General features: G+C 38.5%; 1 non-coding gene across 1 annotated transcript; it reads left to right on the top strand.

Moving 5' to 3' along the window:
- Positions 1-215: 215 nt before the first annotated feature.
- LOC124891839 lies at positions 216-322 on the top strand. Its single transcript, XR_007049904.1, has one exon. It is a non-coding gene; the product is annotated as a small nucleolar RNA R71 (small nucleolar RNA).
- The last annotated feature ends 11,199 nt before the right edge of the window (positions 323-11,521 follow it).

Here is an 11,521-nt window from a genome sequence, read left to right on the forward strand (position 1 = left end):
TACTATCCACTTCGATCGTACCCACAAAATTATTTTACAATACTTTTAGGTACATCACCCTGCCTTCGAGATTACCTTATGCAATTTGATTTAGAAGAGTGTACAACTCATCATAAGTTTTCTCCAAAACCTGACCACCTGCAGCAGAATCCAGAAAAAATTTTGTGTTATGGTTAAGACCTTCAATAAAAGTATGAGCTAATACCTCATTGGCTTATTGGTGATGTGGACAATCTCTGAGAAAAGACTTTAATCTCTCTCAAGCATGATAAATATCATCATCTGGCTTTTGTTTAAAGCTCGCGATCTCACTCCTCAACCTTGCAGCTTTGTCAAAGGGAAAGAATCAAATGAGGAACTTCTTTTGCAAATCATCTTAAGTTGTGATAGAGTTTGAAGGTTATGCCTTCAACCATTTCTTTGTTTCTCCCAACGGTGAGAAGGGGAAAAGATTAGGCTTCACATAATCTATGGAAACTCCAGCGGGAATGAAAGTGTCACTGATCTCCAAGAGTTTCATAGATGAACCTCTAGATCCTCATATGATAGGCCTTTGAATTGCCCACTATTGTGCAATAATTTCACCATGTTTTGCTTAAGATCAAACCTACCGTAGGTTCCGATCTACGAATGATAGAGGTAATATTAGTTGAGAGTGGAATTACCACTTCACACATTGTCCTATGGGCTAGTATTCTTCTAGGAATAGCTTCTCCCTATTGAACTTATGGGGATGGGATAGAAAAATGTTGTTTCTCCCCTCAACTGATGCAAGCATCGCTTAGGTTCGGGATATAGTTCAACCAAATCCCTTTTCCTTGCCAACTTACTTGAAATTCAAACCTGTACTTGCAAGGCCAATAGCTAAGACCAAGTTTTCAACACTTATAAAAAAATAGCAAAACTAAAGATCAGTAAGTTGAAAATTTTGAAGTCTCCAACAATTGAGACAAAAACTTATTACATCCAAACAAACACAAAAGTGAACGTGGTCGTGCAAGAAATAAATTGGCCCTTTCGAGCTGAATATCTTAGTTATTATCAAGGAATCCAACTTACGTGTTACTATTAAAGTTAAGCAAGTGTGATCCATAACCCCAGTGAGTTTAAGTTTTGAGAATTTAAAAGTGACACGACCTGAACTAGGGCCTAGTCGTGTTGGGTGCCTCAAGCCTAACCGGGATAGGAGACCACCCCTAGTATCCAACCATAACCGCACTACACCTTAAGTCGAATGAATTCCAATTATATATATAATATCACAAAATGGAGAAATCAAATACAGTCAACCGATATTAGCCATAATACCAATACCAATGCCAAGGCTGACACCAATGCCAACACCGCCCATTCCAACCTATAGTAGTCTCGCAGAGCCTCTATCCAAAAGTAAAATAGTATTCGGTTGGGAAATGCCCCCGACCATAGCCAAAATCAAATTTTAAGAAATAACCAAAGTATGATGACAAGACCATAACATAAATGGAGCCTTCCAGAGTCTAGAAGCTCACCACTTCAATCCAACTCTAAGTTGTTCCTGAATTTGATCACTGAGTAGGAGGATAAATATGGAAGGTTCCTGCATCGCGCGGGGATACAACGCTCGGAGATGGGTTAGTAGATGAACGCTAGCATGCACTCAAGATAAGGATAAAATAATGCCAATATTTAAACCAAAGTAAATAACCATATGCATTCACATCCATACATATAAATATATAATACATTTTGGTAAGAGAACCGGGTTTGTGTAGCTTAATCATCCTAGAACCACCCACGGGTTGTATTGGTCCAGTTTTACCCCTTGAATGGGCCCCCGTGCATGTATCCGCATGTACCAGAGATATCACAAGGATAGGGGATACTCGTGTACCCTTCACCCTCCATGCTTCATATATATATATATATATATATATATATATATATAAGTATGACTTAGGGGATTCCCATGTACCCCACAAGTGTATGGTCTCCATGACCAATCCTCATGTCGGAAAACATTAGTTTTCAATATTCATCTATTGGACTCACACCTTCACGGTTAGCTATCACAACCTGCTATTATTACCCAATTAAAACCATTAGCACACAACCAAACCACCAATTCCATATATTATTAACCAAGGCTATAAAAAGTGGTATCGTCATACCAACTATAGCTTGCAAGCAATGTCCTTAGCAAATCACCTAGGGGATTCCCATGTACCCCGTAGGTTCCATTATTATATTCACTTGGGGGATTCCTGTGTACCCCACAAGGTTTTTAAATCAAAGCCATGGTTACCAAGTCCTTGTCATTTATCCATTAAAACTATTTAACTAATTTAGGTTCCATTATCATATTATACCATGCAAAATTTTCAATGACAATCCAACTGTGTAATTAAAGCATTTTCATAGGCATTTCATCAAACATGTTGAGGGCATATAATTTCTAAAACTAAACCAAGTACCAATTGACCTTTCCCATGCAACCATATGTTCAAAACCACCATTATAATATGAAAACCATAAGTAAGAACATGGTAAAACATAATCAACCATTAATAACCAAAAACCCCAATATACAATTCATAAAGCAAAACTATATCACACTTTTTGCCATGAAAACCATCCATAAAACATGCCTTTAATTGAACTAACAATGAGGGAGGAGTAACATGCCTTAGATTACGACGAAGACAGAGAGAAATTACCCTTTAGATCCTTAATTAACCACCTTCAAACCCTAGACTTTGCTTAACCCAAGAGCTTGAGAGATTTTTTGAGTGTTTAAGATTGGAATAATAGGGTAAATGAAGTCCCAATAGGGTTTTAGTTTGTTGGGTCATAATGGGATAAGAGGGGAAATATCCAGAATACACTCAACTTAAACTATAAAAATTCCTGCTGGAGGATACCACTCCACCACCCAAACTGTACCCTATCATACGAGTGGTACCCACCACTCGTATCCTAGATAAAATGTTAAACCCCAACACTATCCAACATACGACTTCCAAGGCCCACTTGTACCCAAGCATATGACAAGTACCCTTAACCCGTAGCCATAACAGAATCAAAAGGGGTTGAACACAGTCCAACATACGAGTTAGACTATACCACTCATACCCTATCCTCGCACTCCTGGTGAGCCACTTATACTTAGATCCAAGTTAAGTTACCAAATTTCAGATTAAGTAAAGGATCAACCAACCAACCCGTCACCAACCATAAGACCCATACCCACCAAACTGTAATCACACCAGAAACTCACCCACCAAACACTTGAAAACATACGAGATGGGTCACTTGACCCATACCCTCACCATACGGCTCGTATAGTGAATTATATGTTCAGTAGATGACTCAAAACCCAGGAAATTTCCCAAGGACCATAACCCAGGGTATTTCAATTCTCCCCCACTTGGATCATTCATTCTCGAATGATGGACGAGGAAGTACAAGCACGATTTAAACCTACACACCCCTATTTTGACCTTTAACTAAGTTAGAAAACAAAGATGCAAAGAAGTCAATCTTTCATTTAACAAAGTTTAAAAACAAAAGTATAATGAAGAACACATACCTTCCGCACGAGTTTTTGAATCAGAAAATAGGAATACATACTTGGACTTCATGTCCTCTTCCATTTCCAAAGTAGCTTCTTCAACCTTGTAGTTCCTCCATAAAACCTTAGTTGAATCTATATCCTTGGTCCAAAACCAACGAACCTGCCGATCAAAGATCTCAACCAGGACCTTTTATAAGATAAGGAATCTGAGATACCATCTCTAATAGGCATGATTTGAGACGGATCACCCATACACTTTGTCAACATAGAAACATGGAACACCGGATGAATGGAGCTCAAACTAGAAGGCAACTCCAACTCATATGCAACCTTACCAACCCATTGAAGAAACAAATAAGGACCCATATATCGAGGACTGAGCTTCCCTTTCTTACCAAATTACATCACTCCCTTCATGAGAGATACCTTTAAGAACACCCTATCCACAACTTCAAACTCTAACTCTCTTCGCCTTACATTCATATAGGACTTTTGGCGACTTTGGTCAGCCTTAAGCCTATCCCAAATCACCTTTACCTTTTCCATGTCTTAGTGAACCTAATTCGTCCAAAACATCCTTGCCTCACCAACTTAACACCACCTAATAGGAGATATAAATCTCCTACCTTACAAGGCTTCGAATGGAGTCATCCAATGCTAGAGTGGTAGCTATTATTATAGGAAAACTCTACAAGAGGAAAATGCTCAACACAACTACCATCATAGTCAATCACACACGCACGAAGCATGTCTTCTAATGTTTGGATAGTCTTTTTTGCTCGTCCATCCGACTATGGGTGAAAAGCAGTACTAAGACTCACCTTATTCCCCAACCCTTTCTAAATGACTGCCAAAAGTAGGGTGTAAACTGTGTGCCATGATTAGAGATGATAGAGATAGGAAACCCATGCAGCTTCATAATCTCATGAAGATACAACCTCGCATAATCCTCAATAAAAAAGTAGTCCTCACTGGTAAAAAGTGAGTCGACTCTGTCATCCTATCCGTAATAAACCAAACTAAATCAAACTGATTTTGAGATTGAGAAAGATTGATAATGAAATCCATGTTGATCCCTTCCTATTCTATTCAGGTGATTCAATCTCTTGATACAATCCCCTGAGCCTCATGTCCTCAACTTTCACTTGTTGACACATCATACACTTGGCCACAAAATCGGCCACATCCCCCTTTATACCATTCCACCAATACATCTTCTTAAGGTCATGATACATCTTCGCCGAACCAGGATGAACAACATAGTGTGATTCATACGCTTCTGCCAAGATCCTTTCTCTTAAACGATCGATGTCAGGAACAGATAACCTCTCTTGGTAACATAAGGTACCATCACCACTAATCTCAAATACCATCACCTTCTGCCCACCAACATCACCATTGATCCTTACCAAGATAGGATCTAACATCTGTTTCTCCTTAATTTTAGCACTAAGAGACGACTGTGCCACCTTCTGAATAAACACACCACCATCCTCAGAGTCCAAGAGGTGAACTACAAGGCTAGACAAATGGTGAATATCCTTCACCAACTCCTACTTATCCTTATCCGTATAAGAAACACTCCCTATTGATAACTCACTAAGAGCATCAACACCTACATTAGCTTTACTGGATAGTAGTGAAGACTCATGTCATAGTCATTGAGAAGCTCAAGCCATATCCTTGACTGAGGTTAAGCTCTTTCTGAGTGAACACATACTGTAGGCTTTTATGATCAGAAAAGATATCCACATGCACCCTATACAAATAGTGATGCCAGATTTTCAGTGCAAATACCACAGCTGACAATTCTAAATCATGAGTTGGATAATTCCTCTCATGCTCCTTCAACTGCCTAGAAACATAGCTTATCACCTTACTATGCTGCAACAGAGAACAATCAAGTCCCACACAGGATGCATCACAGTAAACTACAAACTCATTAGTGCCTTCAAGCAAAGTCAAAATCAGATTCAAAGTTAGCTTATCCTTCAGCTTCTCAAAACTACCCTCACAAGAATCAGACTACAAAAACTTTACCTTCTTCTGAGTCAACTTAGTCAATGGGACAACAATAAAAGAAAAACTTTCCACAAACCTCCTGTAGTAACCCTCTAAACCCAAGAAGCTCTAAATATCGATTGGAGTCGTGGGTTTAGGCCACTTCTTAACCATAGCAACCTTCTGTGGATCTACCATGACCCCGTCGCTAGAAATAATATGACCCATAAAAGTAACAGTGTTCAACCAAAACTCACATTTAGATAATTTAGCATATAACTGTTTCTACTCTAAGGGATGCAACATAACACGGAGATGACCGGCATGATCCACCTCACTCTTAGAATACACCAGAATATAATTTATTAAGACAATGACAAATAGATCTAGAAACTGATGAAAAACCCTATTCATCAAATCCATGAATGTCGTCAGGGCATTGGTCAAACCAAACAACATCACCAAGAACTCAAAGTGCCCATAGCGAGTATGAAAAGCTGTATTAGGGATATCCACCTCCCCAATCTTAAGTTGATGATTCCCAAAATGAAGATTAATCTTAGAAAATAATTTGGCACCCTGCAATTGATCAAATAAGTCATCTATCCTTGGAAGAGGATACTTGTTCTTTACCGTCACCTAATTCAACTGTCGGTAGTCAATACACATTCGAAGAGAATCATCCTTCTTACGTATGAACAACACCGGTGCACCCCATGGAGACACAATGGGATGGATGAAATCCTTATCCAAAAGATCCTTAAGTTGCTTCTTGAGCTCCTTCAACTCAGTCGGAGCCATTCTATAAGGGGGAATAGAAATTGGAAGAGTGTCCAGAACAAGATCAATCCCAAACTCAATTTCACTATCTGGAGGAACACCAGGAAGGTCATCAGGGAATACCTTAGAAAATTCATTCACCACTGGAACCCAATGCAAAGAAGGACCCTCTGAGTTAGAATTTTTAACCCAAACTAAATAATAGAGACACCCTTTGGAGATTAATCTCTTAAATCTAAGATATAATATAAACTTCCCCTTAGGAGCTAGGGAACCACCCTCCCACTCTATAACCAGCTTGTTAGGAAATTTAAAGACAACCCTACAATTTGATAATCTAAGGACGCATAGCACGAGTGCAACCAATCCATCCCAAAAATAACATTGAAATCAACCATATCTAATTCATATAAATCCACCAACGTTTCCTTACAACCAATAGATACCACACAACCCCTATAGAACCTTTTAGCAATCACAGAGTCACCTACCAGGGTAGAAATAGAAAAAGGGTCAAAAAAATCATTCGGGACCATAACCCAAATGCACATCCACAAAGGGGTTCACATAAGAGAGAGTGGACCCTAGATCAAGTACACAATATACACCACGAGAAAAGAGTTGCAGCATACCAATCACAATGTCAGGAGTTGCCTCGGACTCCTGCCAATTAGTGAGTGCATAAACACGGTTCCAACCAATGCTGGAACTAGATGGTACACTCTTTGGTACTGGAGCTGAAGATAAAGAAATTGGAATCTTGTTTGCCCCAGAGAAAACCTTATCAATAGGACAATTTCTAAGCATAAGGTCTAGCTGACCATAGCTGAAGCACCTGTCCCTTCCCTCATCACATAAACCCCTACATAGACGACCATAGAACCTGTAGGAAGGACACGATGGAGCCGACTAAGCCCCACTAGCTTGAGATTAGGCACCTTATGCCCTATAGTTATCACCATCATAGAAACACCTATCACCTAATGGATTTGGGTAGGGATCACTAGCCATCGAATAAGACTCAGAGTTGCCCAACTTCTTCTTAGGCCACTTACCTATATCCTAGTGATTCTATTAAGATAACCTAAACTTCTTTCCCTGACTCTTTCCTATTTTAGCTTGCTTCTTATTTTCATCCTCTACCTGTTGTATATAGATAACCAACCTAGAGATATCCATGTCCTTGATCAGCAAGGCAGTCTTACTTTTAAGGATCAACTCATGAGATAGTCCTAATGCAAACTTTCTCATCTGAGCCCTCATATCAAACACCATCTCTGGAGCATACCGAGACAACTGGTGAAACTTCAAGGCATACTCCTTGACCGACATCTTTCTTTTCTTCAGATTAACAAACTCCTCCACTTCACTTCCTTCAACTCCTCAGAAAACAAGCGGTCCAGAAATGCACTAGTGAAATCCTTCCATAGTGATGACTCATCAGTGTCACCCCTTGCATGATTCCATTCCTCGTATCATTAGTATGCCACATCTTTTTGCTGGTAGGCCATAAACTCCACCCCTTCCACATTCGTGGCATGCATAACATGGAAAATCTTTTCTATCTCATCTAAAAAACCCTGAGGACCCTCTTTCACCTTAGCACCCATAAAGGTCGGAGGGTTCAACCTCATGAACAGGCTAACCCTTGTGGCCTCAGAATATGGACTAATAGGAACACCACACTTAGACTTAGTAGCTACCAACAACATATGAATAGACTGACGAAACTCAACATTCGTTGCATTAGCCTGGGAGTTTGAGAAGGACTAGAGAGAACAGGTGAAACTCCAGAACAATCCATAACTGGAACCCTTGATCGAGTATGGATCCCATAAGTAGAGAGTGTCCCATCAATATTGTCTCAAGTTGGGGCAGAAGAGTTTTTGTGAACTTCAAATTATCGAGGAATGATCTGAAAAGTGAACAAATAGGAATTAGAGAAGATTCCAGGACTTAGACTCCATAGCTTGGAAATAGAACATAAGAAAAAAACATTCCTAAATGCCTTGTAGCCTATCGCTTATGAGTGTGGCACGCTACACACCCTTAAAATAGACTCGACTTGACACAGCTTTGGAGACTCTCAATTAACCATGAACCTAGGGCTCTGATACCAATCTGATATGACCTAAACTAGGGCCTTGTCGTGTCGGGTATCTTAAGCCCAACCGGGATCGAAGACCACCCCCAATACCCAACCATAACATCCCTACACCTTAAGTCAAAAGAATTACAAACACACACATATATCTAACATAACAAAATAAAATAATCACAAATCAAATACAGTCAACCGGTATCAGACATAATATTAATACCAATGCCAAGGCTAACACCAATGCTAACACCACCCATACCAACTTATAGTAATCTCACAAAACCTATATCCGAAAGTAAAACAGTATCAATTGGGACATGCCCCCGACCATGGCCAAAACTAAAGTCAACAAAATAACCAAAGTATGATGACAAGACCATAACATGAAATAGATCCTTCCATAGAATAGAAGCTCTTCACTTCAATCCAACTCTAAGTTTTTCCCAAATTCGATCATTGAGTAGGAAAAGTAATATGGTTGGTTCCTGCAACGCATGGGGATACAACCTCTAAAAATGGGTTAGCGGGTGAATACTAGCATGCACTCAAGATAAGGATAAAATAATGCCAACTTTTAAAACAAAGTAAATAATCATATACATGTATATATATATATGTATATATATATATATAATCCGTGCTAGGAAGGAAACTGAGTTTAGCATGCATTTAAAATCATTAACTTGGGTTTGTGTAACTTAACGTCCTAGAACCACCCATGGGCTATATGGGTCCAGTGTTACCCCCCGAATAGCCCCTAGTGTGTGTAGCCACACGTACTAGAGATATCACAAGGGAAGGGGATTCTCGTGTACCCTTCACCATTCATGATACATATATATAAGTATAAATTAGGGGATTCCCATATACCCCACAAGTATATGGTTTCCATGACCAATCCTAATGTCAGTAAACATGAGTTTCCAGTGTTCGTTCATTGGAATCACACCTTTACAGTTAGCTATCACAACCTCTCATTATTGCCCTATTAAAACCATTAGAACAAAACAAAACAACAAATTCCATATATTATTAATCAAGGATATAGGAAGTAGTATCGTCATACTGACTATAGCTTGCAAGAAATTTCCTTAGCCAATCACTTAGGGGATTCCCATGTACCCGTAGGTTCCATTATTAGATTCACTTGGGGAATTCCCGTGTCCCCACAGAAGGTTTTTAAATCAAAGTCATGGCCACCAAAGCCTTTCCATTTAGACATTAAAACTATTTAATCAATTTAGGTTCCATTACTATATCATACCGTGCAAAATTTTCAATAAAAGTCCAACTATGTAATAAAAGCATTCTCATAGGCATTTTATAAAACATATTGAGGGCATATAGGTTCCAAAACCCAACCAAGTACCAATTGATCATTCCCATGCAACCATATATTCAAAACCATCATTATAGTATGAAAATCATAAGTAAAAACATTGTAAAACATAAATCAACTATTAATAACCAAAAACCCCAACATACAATTCAAACCCCAAAACCATATCAAAATTTTTGCCATGAAAACCAACCATTAAACATGCCTTTAATTGTACTAAAAATGAGGGAGGAGTAACATGTGTTAGATTACGAAGAAGACGGAGAGAATCACCCTTTAGAGCCTTAATTGACCACCTTGAAGGAAACCCTAGCCTTTGCTTAACCCAAGAGCTTGAGAGATATTTGAGAGAGTTTTTGAGTGTTTAAGATTAGAATAATAGGGTAAATAAAGTCCCAATAGGGTTTTAGTTCATGGGGTCATAATGGGTTAAGAGAGGAAATATCCAGAATACCCTTAACTTAAACTGTAAAAACTCCCACAGGAGGATACGACTCCACCACCCAAATCATACCCTATCATAAAAGTGGCACCCACAAATCATATCCCAGATAGAATATTAGACCCCAACACTGTCCAACATACGACCACCAAGCATACGACAAGTACTCTTAACTCGTACCCATAACTGAATCAAGAGGGGTTGAACTCTGTCCAACATATGAGTTGGACTATACCCTCGTACCTTATCCTCATGACTCCTGGTGAGCCACTCATACTCAAATTCAAGTTAATTTATAAAATTTCAGATTGAGTGAAGGATCAACCAACTGATTCGTCACCAACGATACGACCCATACCCACCAAACTGTAACCATACCATAAACTCACCCACCAAACACTGGCTAACATATGAGATAGGTCACCTAACCTGTAACCTCACCGTCCAACTTATATGATGAGTCAAATGTTCTGCAGAAGACTCAAAACCCCAAAAATTTTCTAAGAACAAAAATCTAAGGTGTTTCAAAAATTAATAATAAAAAATAGTGAGAAAGTAACAATAAAAGTGAACTATCTTGGTTGTTGATTCATAGGATTAATAACATAATTATGGTCTCACGAGACTCTAATCGCCTATCCAAATTAGATTCACAACAACATTATTGAGTGGGGATGTGAGAACTAATTCAAATGCATTTGTATGTCATCCTATATTTGAACCAATGGGGAGAATTAGGTATATTTTTATCCTAATTGTGAATCCTATCTTTAATTCATTTAAAAAACAAAAACCCATTCCATATTTTCCATGATATAATCTAATATTCCTCCTTATTGTATCACAATAGAAACATAAATGTATTCTAAAGGTCATAAATCAATAGAATAGTAAAAATGATAATATATGAACAACTAAATATGATAATCAAATTAAAGCACCTTAATTGAAAGCTAAGTACTCATGTTCATATCCTCAACCCTTAAATTAGGGTATTTAGATACTATAGTCATACAAAGAATCCCAATAATTGAACTCATAAGTAAAAACAAAAAGGAAACTAAAGTAAAGAAGCAAGAACCCTAGTGTAGAGCCTTTGGATGCCTTCTCTTCTCTCAAATCTTGTGTTGTTTCAAAAATGTGGTGTAATTGTGAATAAGTACTCCTTTTGTAGTTTTTTATGTCTTCCATAGGCTTCCCCATACTAAAGACATGCATTTACATCATTTCCCCTCAGTTAAAGACATAAAAAATGAGCATTTGGACGTCCTGAGAGAAGAGTTATGTTGCAAGGCCTAAATACAA

This window comes from Capsicum annuum, chromosome 1 (assembly GCF_002878395.1).
Source record: "Capsicum annuum cultivar UCD-10X-F1 chromosome 1, UCD10Xv1.1, whole genome shotgun sequence".
NCBI lineage: Eukaryota > Viridiplantae > Streptophyta > Magnoliopsida > Solanales > Solanaceae > Capsicum > Capsicum annuum.